Genomic DNA, 14417 nt, shown 5'->3' on the forward strand with positions numbered 1-14417 from the left:
AAACTTAACCCAGGGTCCCCAGATTACACCTCATCACCGAGCAGCAGACAGAGTCGGCACCAAGGGCTCCCTCCATGAAGAGTTCGGCTGCTCTGCACCGGCTGCATCATGCCGCCACCCTGTCTGAGGGCACTGAGTCCTGTGGTGATGGCCCTGGCACCCGAGAGACCATCTCCACACTTGTCTCTGCGTCTTGGTTCCCACCACGCTCTTTGTGTGAAAATAAGTTGCAGGTTGTCATGTTCTGTCTGATCTATGAGCGTTCCTTACCCAGAAACTCCAGCTCAGGGTGACAGCAAGTGACTGGTAATTAACCAGCTTCACTCAGTCCCCGGCATCTGAGCACACCTTTCTTGGCTTTTGTTCTCACCTCTCTTGCTGAGGGTGGCGCTGTGAGCAGCAGCCCCAGCTGTGGAGCTGGTCCTTACCTAAACCTGACAGGCTGAGTAACCAGCAGGGTCACGGTCGGTATTAGCCATCCAGATGTGAACAGGCCTTCTGCACAAAGCAGCTTTGTACTGACCTCACACGTGCCTGCAGCTGGACCAGGCAGGAAAGGCAGGAAATGACGGGGACATTCTCTCCTCGGAGTTCTCCAGGAAATGCAATCTGGTATTTGCACTTGAAATTATGAGGGCTAAGCTGGGCTGTCCTGGTCCTATAATTTCTAATTTCTCTAATGTCCTCCATGCCCAAGCGCTCAGCTCATGTCTGTATCCACTCGAAGCTCCAGCCCTGCCCTGCCCCTTTCGTGGTAGAGGTCTTACCCTCACATTGCACAGACACACCCTGCCTGCTCAGGGCACATGAACACTTTATAGACTGAGTTGTGTCTCCCTCTTCCAGACTTGTATGTTGAAACCTTAACTTCCAATGTGACTATGTATATATGTATGTATGTATTTATTTATTTTTGCTACAAAAGCTTTATTGTTTCATTTGGTCCAATGCATGGGAGAAGGCCTCAGGGTGGTTAAAGGAATGGCTAGCAGTTTGGGGAGAGGCTCCGGTAAAAGCCAGACACCAGGGGATGCAAAGGGCCCCTCAGTGCCTCAGGGCTCTAGGCTCCTGGTCATGTGGAGGGTGAGCCTTTCTAAGAGACACTCGTCCACCAGCCCGGCCCGGGGGTCTGGGGGGCCGGCCAGCTGTGGGGTGAGCCAGGTGTTGCCAGTCTTCTTGATGCATTTCACCTCCTCGCCCGGAAGTGGTTCTCCCGGAAGTAAGTCATGAGCTGAGGGGCTGCTCGGGTAGAACCAGGGCCTGCAGCTCCCAAAGGGCCTGGTCAGGTTCCTCTCCAAGGCCCAGGCGGCCTCCATGGCGCCCTGAGTGTTACCCCCTCGTCCTGGGGAGGCTCAGCTCAGCCCAGCCCGTCCTGGAGAGAATGCGGCCGGCCGCTGCACTGGGTTCGCAACTTTAAGAGCCGCTCAGTGCCCTCCACTTCTTCTCCGCCAACTCGGGAAGCAGTGGCTGCGCCCTGGAGAAAGAGCAGCCCAGAGAGAGGTAGGTGGGCGCCTGCAGGTGCAGGCCGGGCGGTTGGCGGCAGCCTCTCCCTGGGTGGGATAATTCTGACGGCTTTGGGAACTCATGGTTGTTCGGCAATAAGGAGTTAAGGTAGAAATGCGGTGTAGGCCGGTCTTGGAGGCTGAGGGTGGCTGAGGTGGTTCTGAAGGTGGTGACAAGAAGATGCAGCAGAGTGTGTCTGTTTTGTTCAAACACTGTTGAAGCAAGAGGCAGGTCCCTGGCTGTATTTAGAGAGAGAGAGCCTTTACGGAGTCAGAGAAGTTTAAATGAGGCAAAAGCGTAGGACCCTAATCCTCAGGATTAGTGGCCTCATGAGAAAAGATAGAAGCACTAGGAATCTCCCTGTCTGTGCACACAGAAGAAAAGGCACGTGAGGACACAGAGAGGTGGAGCGCCAGGGGGAAGAGGCGCGTTTCCAGCACACTCCTTACCCCCGCCAGTTTGGTCAGTCTCCTTCTCATACGTTGACTCCAGCCTCTTTCACTCCCGTGAAGTCAGACCTCATTGATTCTGGCACACTCTCCTAAAATGTGTTCTTCATCTTTTGATACCCAGACCAAGTCTCACCTCTCACGCCACGCTCCAGAACTGCTCTAGGCAGAGAGCTTCGCCTCCTCAGCCCCCCGGCAGGTGTGCACCATCCTGGCATAGAATGCATAGTATTCCGTTTTCTCCCAAATTGTGTCTTACACATGAAACTTGGCCTTCCTGTCAGAATGAAAGCCCCTTTAAGTCCAGAGTTTGTAGCTTATACAGTGGCAACCTCATTGAACCCAGCATGAAAATGGGCACAGAGGGAACACACAATTAAACAAACGTATTCCTAAAAAAAACAACAACAACAAAAAATTCTAAAAAGGTTCTGTAGCACTTCATGTTCTAAAAGCTCAAGTCATTTTGTGTCTGCCATTCCAGTCATCCCTAAAGCCTTTTGCAGAGGAAGCCCTCAGGAACTATTAATAGTTCTCTCCTACAATCCAGGCCCGGGGTGGTGGGGGGGTCGGAGGGAGCATCCCACATTGCTCAGAGTCACACAAAGTCTCCAAATCAGAAGAAAGACACGCTATGCTTGGGTCCCGCTTGGCTATCTTCTCTCTCCAGACGAGGAGGAAAGGGTGGGGAAGCTCAGGTGTTTGAGACACTTCTGTCCCAACAGATCCATTGCAAAAGGAAAGTTGGTACCGTCCCTCCAGGCTTGAAGCCAGAGGTGTTTTAGGATTTGGAAGGTGCCATCTATTCTGAAACATCCCCTGCGAGGTTTGGGCAGTATCTCATAACCAGCCACGCTAATATTTCTGCAGTAAAATATATGAATGTTCACACTGCGTGGCTCAAGTGCCTTCACATCGGTTTAGGTCCGGCATTTGTCGCCCAGTGCATGTGGGCACAACACCAACAAAAAGGCTTCAAAATCCACCTTCTGGTTTTTTGAGATTTGGGAATTTGAGAATTACAGAGAAGGGCCCTGGGGGATGGCATTTTAGGCATGGTAGTCCCTAAAGCAATGGCCGTTTTGTGAGGATGTGGAAAAGCAGCAGTAGGAACAAATGAGAAGTCATAGACTGTGAACGAAGTAAGGAGTTGAAGGGGGTACGAGCAAATCACTGTGCTCTGACTAAGTTGGATTGGATTGTAGTCCATTTTTTTTCCTAAGGAGTAAGTACAAGTGTGTCACATGACTGTGAGTTTCAGGAGCACTTGTGATAAGAGTGGCTTATAAGTGGCAGACATAAGGAGCGGACTTCTGAGGGAGGCAGGTGGGGGTGAAGATGACAGAAGCTCTTGCAGGGAAGCCACGAACCCTGGTGGACTTCCATGTGGTCAGAGGAGTTCAGAGAAGCTTGAATTTGGAGCACTTGGCTACAGGCGAACTTCTCCAGGTAGAGTGAGGGCAGGCCTGAGAAAGGAGGCAAATCCTGGAAAAGTCTGGTTGGAAAAGTCAGCACTTTTGGGGCTGGGAGGCTGGGGCAGCCACGCAAGCAGATGTCCTCTCATTGTGTTCACCTGTGTCTAAGGGCTTGGGTGCTTTGAGGGTCTCCCACACTGGATGCGGTGGCTTTGATATAAAAGAGGAAGACAGTAAAAGGAAAGCCACAGTGAACCCCTAACTACTTGGCTCTCTATGCCTGCTTATGATGCTTGGCCAGCAAGACCCTCCAAGGTCAGGGGGCTCCCTGGATTCCAAGGTCAACAGCAGGGAAGCTTCATCCTGAATCTTAAGGCTAGCCCTGTTGCTCGCTTCGGTCTTGCTTTGCTTTGTTCCAAAGTCCTCGCACATGCTCTTACCTTTCTCTTCTGACATAGTTCTCTGTCTGGTACCCCCAGATAACTGGGTGCCTATATCATGTTCCCATCTTGCTACCCTCCTCTAGGATCCAGGCATTGGGGGACTAAGAGTCTGGGGTCCAGATACTCTACTCTCCTCCCCCTGGCTGCGTTTCCTACCACCTGCTGCCTCCCACTCCTGATATCAACTGTCTTCTTGAGCCTCTGCCAGCTGCCTCATGCCAGCTTTCTTTGACATGCCCCCAACCTGGCCTCACTTCCTACCACTTACAGCTGCCAGGACCTCCCCGATCTTGGCCCTGCTTGGTGTATAGGTCTTGATCCAGGTTCTAGCCCCTCGTGGTCTGGCATATCCAGCTACCAGCCCAGCCAGGTGTCTGACAGACATGGGCTTACAGTCATGGTTTAAAGAAGGAAAAACCCTGTAGTAAGGTGGGGGGAGTGGCAGCTGGCAGGAGGCAGAACTGGCAGGAGGCAGTTGCAGCAAATGCCAGGGAGCTCCTGGGCTACGGGTGCCTTGGCCAATTTCAACCTAAAGGGAGAGAGGGGAGTGGGTGAAAAGTGAACAGGAGAGGAAGTGAACAGGAGGAAGTAAATAAAGGGAGGGAAAGAATCAGGAGGAGAGAGAGGGGGCAGGGAGGATGTTAGGGAAAGAAGCAAAGTGTGTGGAGAGAATGTTTCTAGACTGAGTTGAATGTCTGAACTGAGGATGGAGATCCTTCTCATCAACAAAGAGTCAAGCATTGACATAAAAGAAGATGGAAGGGATAATTGAGCTGATGTGTGTTTGTGTGTGTGAGTGTGGGAGGGGCAAACAGATATCAGGTAGGCAGACATACATAGGGAAAAGAGAGAAGGAGGAGTGAGAAGATAGACTGTCCAGAGAGTGAGTAGGGTAGAAGTGGAGGATTAATGAGAACAGATGGGCAAGAATTGATGGCCTCTGGAAAGGGGGTCCATGTTTGAAAATTGCCAGGGAGCTCATCAATCAGGGATGGGTGAGCACTCCCTTCCACCACCACCTGACTCTGCCCCTCTTGGTTCTTCCCTGATTTGTTCTAAACTCCACCCTCATCTTGACACCACATTCCATTAAAGATAGAATGGATTTCTCTCAGGTTCAGCTTCAGGGTGCGGAGGTATTGTGATAATCTGCTGGATCAAGGGGACAAGGGGAGGATAAAACCCATGTGGGGGCTTTTCTAAGTAGCACGTGAGAGGATACATGCAAAGCACTCAGCCGAGCGCCTGGTACGTAGTGAGTGTTCCACCAATGGTAACCGTTGTCATTCTTCTCTGTCCTCCGGTCTCTGTTCCCAACCTGTCCCCTCCGCCCGCCTGTCCTTCCTTTGAAATACCACTCTTTCATCACTTTCTCTTTACTCCCAGACCTCTCGCCCCTGGAAGTATATTCTTACAATGACAGATCTGTAGGTGCTTCTGCCTTCATATTCTCCTTACCCAGATCTATGGTATTCCTTTCATTTGTGTAGCACTCAACAGAATTAAAAAAAAAAAAAAATCCTAAGTGAAGGCTCAGAAAGGTGAAGTGGCCTGTCTAAGGAGGCCCAGCTAATAAAAGGCGGAGCTGGGACACCAATTTAAGTCTCTAGGGCATTGCCCACTGTCCACAGAGTTGACTGATTGCTTCTTTCCTAGTGATATTCTTGAGAATAAAGGCCTGGCCTTATAGTTCCCATAAACACCTTTAGGGTCTGGCTCACTGGAGGCCCTCAGCCAGTGTCCATTGATTCATTTCTTCCAGGCACCCAAAGCTCTGCGGGGTCACCTCTTGGCTCAGCCCAACCTCTGCTGGCAGGGTCCCTCGGCTTCAGGGTCCCTCTGCTCAGGGACTCTGAGACAGGGCCCAGCCCTACCCCTCGGCTGTGCATGCAGTGAATGAGGGCTGACCAACATTCCACCCTCCGGTAAGCAGGGAGAAAATCATGAGGAATTATGGTTGTTTAAGTGTAGCTCAAACTAGTCGAGAATAAAAGCAGCTCCATGCTCAAAGCAACAGAAAGGAATTGAGATTTCATGAAAAGAAGGCTTTCTTCTCTGTGAGAGTTGTGAGATGTTAGAACGAGATTCCTACAGAGGTTGTAGAAACTGCTCCCCTGGAGGTCTTTAAGAGCTGGAGCACAATTCGCTTTTCAGCGAGAGGTGGATGTGATGGCTGTGCACGTGGAGCCTGGGCGCAGGCAGCAGGGAGGAGGGGTTAGGTCCTTGGGAGGCAGGCAAGGGCTCCAAGGCATGCCCAGGGCGGGGGCAGTGGGGGGGGAGGGGCAGGCCCCAGGGACACAGGGGGTCAGGGTCAGGCAGCAAGAACAGAGTTCTGCGTGGAGAGACCTGCAGGCAGTTGTCTGATCTGTTCCATTGCCGCCTGCCGGCTGGGGCCGTTGAGCCTGCAGCGTGGAGGCAAGGAGCTCCTTCTGGACCCTCAGGGGGTCAATGGGACCCCAAGGCCAAAGAGCTGGCCCACCCAGATATTAAATACAAATAGCTGAACTTGAAGAGCCCTCTTTCCCTATGTTCCTTACCCAGGGTGTTATGGGAGGAGAGGGGGACGACTCCAGGTCCATGAATTACCCCAGATAAAAGTGCCACATCTTCTTGGAGTATCCATTTCTATTAGATGTGCTAGGAATTGGGGGCAAGAGGAGGAGTGGCAGGTAATTTCACAGATAAGAAATGGAAAAATGCACATTTCATTTCAATAATCCTGGGTATTTCATGGAGTCGGATGCAAAATCGCGCATGCATCTTTCAGACAACGTGTGAGCTTTAGAAGAGATGGGTGTGTGTGATGACCCTTTCTTGGGCTTTTAGAGTGCCTGCATGGGAAAAGTTTTACCAGGAGTGCTTTGTATTTAAAAAGTATTGTCTCGTACGCTGTCTCGTCCGGTCGTTCTGCAGCGTCCGAGCACTTTTTGTGGGTCAGGCGCCATGTCCATGTTTTCCCTGTGGTGGTGGAGTTGAGGAAACAGGCCCAAGATGGAGTGCTCCCGCCCTGGGAACAAGACTCACATGTGGCAAAACAGGATGAGGGACGTGGGTGCCCTTTTCCCCACGCGGGGCCTATTCCATTGTGCCTTCTCATGACTCAGCGATTCCTCCCCACACTCGTTCCCTTCCGGTACACAGCGCTCATTGTCCTATGCTCCCTCCTAAGAGGGGCAGGTCCAAGGCGGGTGGGAAGCCCAGGAAACCCAGCTGGTGGGGTGCCGGGCCGTTCTTCCTGCCTGTGATTTTGACACGCTCTGCACACGTTTACAGATAAGGACATTAGCACGGTCGCCAGCCTCCCCAGGTCATGGGCAGAGTGGGGCTGGCAGAGTTCTGGCTCAGTGCACAGCCCAGGGGCGTTGGGGATGTGATCAGTTCTCAGCATGGCCAAGGATAGTTGGGTCACCAGCCAGCATTTATCCGAGACTTGTTAGGTGCAAGCTCTGCGTTAGGCCAGTGGGGGGAACAATGGTGAATAAGAGCTTTTCTGCCTCCAAGGATCGTACAGTACAGCAGGGAATCGATGCCCAGCTTATCAGAAAGAGGGATAGGAACAGGCTGGGAACATATGGCCAGCAGGTGATTCCCCCCCCCCCCCCCCAGATCCTATATTCTCTGCCTGGGTACAGGGTCAGGGTCAGGAGATGGCTCCCTGACTTGGTTACTGTGGCCATCCCTTCTTCATCTCATTCTCCATCTATATCTCTATCATCTCCATCTCCATCTCCTTCTTCATTTCCATCTCCATCTCCATCCCCATCCCCATCCCCATCTCCATCCCATCTCCATCTCCATCTCCATCTCCATCATCTCTGTCTCCAGCTCCATCTTCATCTTCATCATCTCCATCTCTATGTGGGACTCTCTTCTATCTGCTTAATTATGACCCCTGAGGAGTTATCCTCTGTCAACTGTTCTCCTTTCTCTACAGTTCCCCAGCAGTCACCCAGCCAAAGCCACCAAGGCCCATGTTCACAAGCTGACCCACCTAAACAATGTTTTACAAATGGTAACAGCACAGTTACGTGTGCTGCATACTGTTCACTTGCTCTAACTACTTTAGTCATCCCCACAAGCCTAAGATTCCATTATTAGGTACATTTCATAGATGAATAAGCCGAGGTTAAGTGAGCAGAAAGCAAGTCACTCAAGCACACTCTAGACTGCCTCTAGCCATTCCATACACAGTACCTCAATTGGGCCTCACGATGATACCATGGGATAGGTAGATGGGGAAATTGGGGTGGATGATGGAGATGAAGATGGAGACCAAATGCATTGCCAAGCTCTATGGCAAAGAGGGGACTAGATTCCAGGTCTGACGCTCAGCCTGGTGTTCTCTCCATTACATGTTGTTGCTGAAATCAGAAAATATTCCTGTATTTTTTCAGTAACCCTGCACCCAACCAGTGTTGGGAGGATCAGGTCTTTGTATCTTCCCATTGGATGAAAACAAGGACAAAACAGTCATGAGCAGGCACTGATGCAACTGGAAAAGCTTGGAAGACTGCCACCTGGTGGCTTCCTCCGCGGTGGTGGCTGACAAGGCCCGGGGCCTGTGCGCACTGGCCTTGGGAGTCCATGATACGAAGTTCACAATAGAAGCTGTGACTTATTGAGCGTATGCTAGTGCTTTGAATGGCTGCTCTCATTTATTCCTCACATTAACCGTGTGAGATGGGCCCTATCATCCTCATCCCCATTTCAAAGGTGAGGCTCAGAGGTCACGTAGCCTGCTCAAGGTCACACTGCTGTGAAATCTCAAAGCTGAGTTTCAAGTCCAGGTTTGTCTGACCCCAGGAGCTGTTTCTCCTTCTCCGCTCCTAACTCTGCCTCCCCATGCTTTATGCCTGTGGGCCACTGCCTACCTCTCCCGTCTCATCCACAGCTCATCACTGGCTGCTCATGATACGGTCTCCGCTCACAGAGGTCACCTCCTCAGAGATGCTGTCGATGCTGGCCATCCACCCAAGGTGCTCCCGTGTAAGCCCAGCTCCTCACTGTCCCAGTAGCTCCCTGCATTGCCTTCTCAGGGCTCACCATTCTCTGAGATGAGCTTATTTGTCTGTTCGTGTGCTTGCTGGGTACCTATATTCCCCACTGGGAATGTCAGTGCCGTGGGGGCAGGGACTGCTCCATCCCCAGTACCTACTACAATGCCTGTGAGGAGTGGCTATGTAAGTACTTACTGGATGAATGAATGGAGTGGCCGGGGAGAAGAGGCCCTTGGACTAGTACTTCATGCATTAAACTCAGAGGTCTTCTTATCCGCTCTTGCCTCCTTCCTCTTTGGACCACTCCCCTATACATCCGGGACCAGAGGTAAACTGAGGCCAGAGATAGGACTTGCTTTAATTAGACAGATAGGCATTAAAAATAACAGGATGCATTAAAAAAAGAAGAAGAAGCTTTCTCTTTCTTGCTCTCCGTATTTGATGTAGTTGAAGTGTCTGGGTTTTTTTGGTAGTGGCTGTTGTTAATTTGTGTAATTAGTTTGTACCTAATACATATGGCTCTTGGTCCTTTAAAAAGAGGCTTAATTGTTCATTCAGGCCTGGAACCTGTTCTGTTCTCCAACTTTATTACTTCCGTCGCCACATTCAGGACCTGGGAAGGTAGATTAGCATCTCGGGATTATAAACTGCCTGTTCTCACTCACCCACATCTGGACGTGCGCCAGGAAGCAGGCGCGGGCCTGTGCATCTGAATAGAGTCCTGTGCTTGTCTGGAGACGCCCAGACCCAGGCACGGTTCCTAAGATGGGCTAGGGCATACGAGCAGAGTACAAATGCTTACGGATGAGTGTACAGCCAGAGACGCGAGCAGCCTCGGAAGGGAGAAACCACAGTGGCTAATGGTCATTAGAGTTCCACTGATGTAATGTCAGAGAACGAGGAGAGCCACCGCCCCAATTAAACAGGCCAGGAACATGGAGCTCTGCACCAACAGCCCCACCAGGGTGGTGTGGGGGTGAGCGGCATATTGGGGTTCAGCGTGGCCTTGGAGGGGGTCACCTGACCTCTCATCTGGGCTTACTGCTGTCTCGTTGTCTGTCCTTTCTTTTTCTTTTAAAAAAAATATATATATTTTATTGATTTTTTTTTTTACAGAGAGGAAGAGAGAAGGATAGAGAGTTAGAAACATTGATGAGAGGGTATCATCGATCAGCTGCCTTTTGCACACCCCCTACTGGGGATGTGCCCACAACCAAGGTACATGCACTTGACCGGAATCGAACCTGGGACCTTTCAGTCCGCAGGCCGACGTTCTTTCAGTTTCGGCTGTCTGTCCTTTTTTAACCCTGAAAACCCAGGCAGAGCTGGCTGGTCTTTCAGATTCCCTGCAGCTCTGGTGTTCTAGGCCTTTCCTGGAGGGCGCGCGGGGGACAGGAGAAGGGGCTGGTGGAAAGGAAGCTGATGTTGATGTAATTCCGGCTGGACATCAGGTCCTCCCTGGCATGGTGTCTGTTTTGCAGAGAAGGGAAAAGGGAGGTTAAGGGATCTGCCTAAAGTGCCATTGCTGGCACATGACAGAGCTTTGCCACAAGGCACCTGGCACTCACACACCAGCTCCACTCGGGCTCCAGAATATTGAATTCCTAGAAGTAGCACTCGCCTCCTCAGGAGCGCTGCTGGGCCTGCATGGTGATTGGGGGGAAGAGGAGCACAGCTGGGGCTGTCAGATTTCTTGGTTTATTTCAACACCATCCTCTAGCTCCTAATTAGGCAGCTCAGGGGTGAGATGCTAACGTGGATGTAAGTAATGAGCAGCAGACCTTGTGTCACAGGCCGACCCTGGACACAGGACACAGAATGACTCTGTAATTATGCCGGCCAGGGTTTACCGAGGGCCTCTTTTGTGCCCGAGACTGACAACAACAGCAACAACAGTAACACGACAGCAGCAGCCACGGCGGAGGGCTCGCTGTGCACTGGGAAGAGTAACGCGCTCATCCGCGCATCTCCGCGGAGGGAGCAAGAGGCCTCTCCCGATGTGCCTGCTGAAGAGGTCAAGATTCAATTTCTGAGAGCTGAACCAAGTACCCCAAAGTCTAACCGCCAGGATGGCCACGTTTCTGCTTCCAGATGGCGAAGCAGCGGTTAACTCTCGGGAAAGCCAGGAGCCATGCTCTCAGAGTGAACCGTTAGGGCCTGTGGGCTGACCCGTTGACTAGGGAGGAGGAGGAGGCTCTCTGAACAGTCCAGGGGCTATGGCTGTCCGTGTGGTTCTCGGCATCGTTACTTCCCTCTCGGTGCCCCCTCTGTTCCATGTCCACCACACCACTCTCTGACACCCAAAGCCCTCCTGCAAAGGCTCACCACTCTGGCCTCCCTCCTGCAGAGTATTCTGTGCTCCAAAATTATGACCTATTTTAATATATAATTGAATTGACCATGCTCAGGCTATCCCCCCACGTTGTAATTCATACTAAGGTGTGAGTGACTAACAACCCCACACCCCCCGCATTAATTGAAGATGTTTGTTCTTTTAAAGAGAAGCCTGTTTATCCACCAAACAGCTCTCCCTACTATATAGAATCCTCGCTGACTGGCGCTCCAGGCTCTGTGGGGGCAGGCAGAGAGAGAGGCCATCCTCCCCAAGGGGCTATGTTCTGAAGGGAGCTATTTATAGCCTCTTTCCTCTGTCTGAGCCAAGTTCAGTGGCACAGGGGAGCTCTTGGAAAACCCAAAAGGCACAGCACCTATCCTGTTGGCATTATCTCACCCTCTGAGACCCCTTCTTTGGTGAAAAACCGTTTTAATAAGGCTGTAATTTTGTTACAGAATTTTGTAATTAAATATCCTTAAAAATAATGAGGTTGCAGGCCTCTATCTCCCAATTTATCACGGACTTAATGCCCCAAGTTACACAGTGTTTAATCAGGAATGTATCCGCACTGTAACTCCACGAAGGCCTTAGAGATAGGAAGTGCTCTGAATCTAGGCATCATGAAGGTTGCTCTCTGTTCTTGAGATGTTTCTCTGTTTACCAAGTTGCAAAATAAATGGTGGTTTCTTAGTCAGAACAATCTCTCTCCCATCCCGGCCTTCATCCTGGGCCCAGGGGCCTCTCTCATCCTCCGAGGTAACATCCATCCATCAGCTCCCCACAGGTTCAGAATTGGCTTTTTCTTTGAGGGATCAAAGTGCTCCCCCTGCTGGCTGAAGGCAGCCACTACAGCAGTGTGCAGCAAAATCAACACTTTTTGGACTTCTTTCAAACCACAGGATGAGCACCTACTGTGTATTAGGTGCAGGACTAAGGGGTATAAAGGTGAGAAGGACCAGGACCCTGTCCTCAATGAGCTTAGTATCTTGTTGCATAATACATATAACAACCTATTCATTGCAGGATCATAAAGAAGGGAGAAATTCTGTCCACAGAGATGAGAGGCTCTCTGGTGATGATAGTGTTTTACTTGCATCCTGAAAACAAAACAAAAAACAACACCTTGGATTTCAGAAAGTGAAGAGGGAGAGAATGGGCAATGTAAGGGGGTCCTACAATGTTTGAGTGAAAAGGACCCAAAGCATCATGTACTTTAAAATCTCCTTTTGTCTATTTTTTAATTTTTTAATATTTTTTTTATTGATTTCAGGGAGGAAGGAAGAGGGAGAGAGAGATAGAAACATCAATGATGAGAGAGAATCATTGATTGGCTACCTCCTGCACGCCCCCCACTGGGGACTGAGCCCACAACCCAGGCATGGGCCCTAGGACCCTTCAGTCGGCAGGCTGATACTCTATCCACTAAGTCAAATGCACTAGGGCCTTTAGTCTCCTTTTATAAGTGGGGAGAAAGGAGCTCAGAGAGGCCAAGTGCCTTGGATGTAAGAGAAGAAATAGAAGCTGGAACCCATGTCCGGGTTCACCCAGAATCCCAGACTGAGGAGGAATGAAGGGCGGGGGTGGAAGTCTGGATATGGTGGGGAAATGGAGAATGGAGTCTGAGTTGCTGCCACAAGAAATCCAACCCCATTTACAGAGGAAGTGAAATGGTCTGGTTAATTTCATTTCCTAATTAGACGAATATCCAGCAAAAAGGCTGCATTGTTAAAATGTTGATTTCTAAAAACTTCCTGAAATGTTTTATTTCACTTTTCTGCCTTAGCGAGCAAAGTAAGAGAACAGATAATCCACTGATCTTTCTGTATCTTGCAGGGTCTTGCAATATTTTAGACAGAGAGAGTATACAAGCTTATAGATGTAGAACCATCAATGGGTTCTTTACATCTTTCACAGCAACATACTTGCCTGCCATTTGTCTCTTTATCATCAACCATAGTCTCCAGGCTTATGTATCGGTGTGGGGGAAGTTGAATAAAAAAAAAATATATGATTAAGTGATGGTCCTGGCTCACTCTGCTCTGGTTAATTGAGGTTTCGCTGGGTTGTTTAGGGTGGTCCTGTGAGCCTCCGGCACCGCTCTGACCTCCCCCTCGCAGGGTGCTCTGAACATAGGGGGGTTTCGGTGAGGAGCTTTGCAGAATTCCTGGGCTTGCTTTGGAAAGGGGCCGGGAGGACATTCCACTGACGATACTGGCTGGCTTATGCCCAAACACTTCCCATTGAGGTTCCCCCCACCCCCTTACCCCGAGAAGTTACCCACAGTGGCCTTGTCTGAATGGGGGCCTGGTGGGATTGGGCCTGGGTGTGGTAACCATCCTCCCAGATGGCCCTCGATGCTCCCCACCCCCCAACATTCATGCCCTGGGAAGTATCCTCCTCCAGCATACCAGGACTGATCTGTGCAACCAGTAAAATACAACTTCAGTGACAGGATGCTACTTCCTAGCTTCCGTTATAAAAAGATGTTGCAGCTTTCTCTTGGTGACTCTCTCTCTCAGGCCACTGGCTCTGGGGAAAGCCAGCTGCCATGGCACAAACATCACTGGGAAGAAACCCAAGGTACCGAGTGCCTGCTGTGTGCTAGGTATTGTGTTGGACCCTGGGGCATTGTTGAGACTCTGGGCATTTGTGGAATGACTGGTCAAGTTATTTGAATGTCATATAATTATTACAATGAGTGAGTGCATGATTGGATGTAAACATGAATGAAAAAGACTGGATCGCATCAGGAGACCCACATGCTGGTCCTTGCTTTGAGGAATGTCCTGGCTCTCCCTTGTCATCCTCTGTAAGTGAAGGCTCCAGGCCAATGTGCAGGACAAAGGCTTAGATTAAGATATAGAATCTTATGCCCTAACCAGTTTGGCTCAGTGGATAGAGCGTCAGCCTGCGGACTGAAGGGTCCCAGGTTCGATTCTTGTCAAGGGCATGTACCTTGGTTGCGGGCACATCCCCAGTAGTAGGGAGTGTGCAGGAGGCAGCTGAATTGATGTTTCTCTCTCATCGATGTTTCTAACTCTCTATCCCTCTCCCTTCCTCTCTGTAAAATATATACATACATACACACACACACACACACACACACACACACACACACACATATATATATATATATATATATATATATATATATATATATATATATATATATGTATATATATAAAATCTCAGAATTTTAGAACTAGAAAGAACCTTGGCAGGCGAGCATGGAAGTCACACAGGAATAGTGGAGCCCTTTGAAAACCAGAAGAATC

Source organism: Pipistrellus kuhlii, unplaced genomic scaffold, assembly GCF_014108245.1.
Source record: "Pipistrellus kuhlii isolate mPipKuh1 unplaced genomic scaffold, mPipKuh1.p scaffold_m20_p_15, whole genome shotgun sequence".
Taxonomy (NCBI): Eukaryota; Metazoa; Chordata; class Mammalia; order Chiroptera; family Vespertilionidae; genus Pipistrellus; species Pipistrellus kuhlii.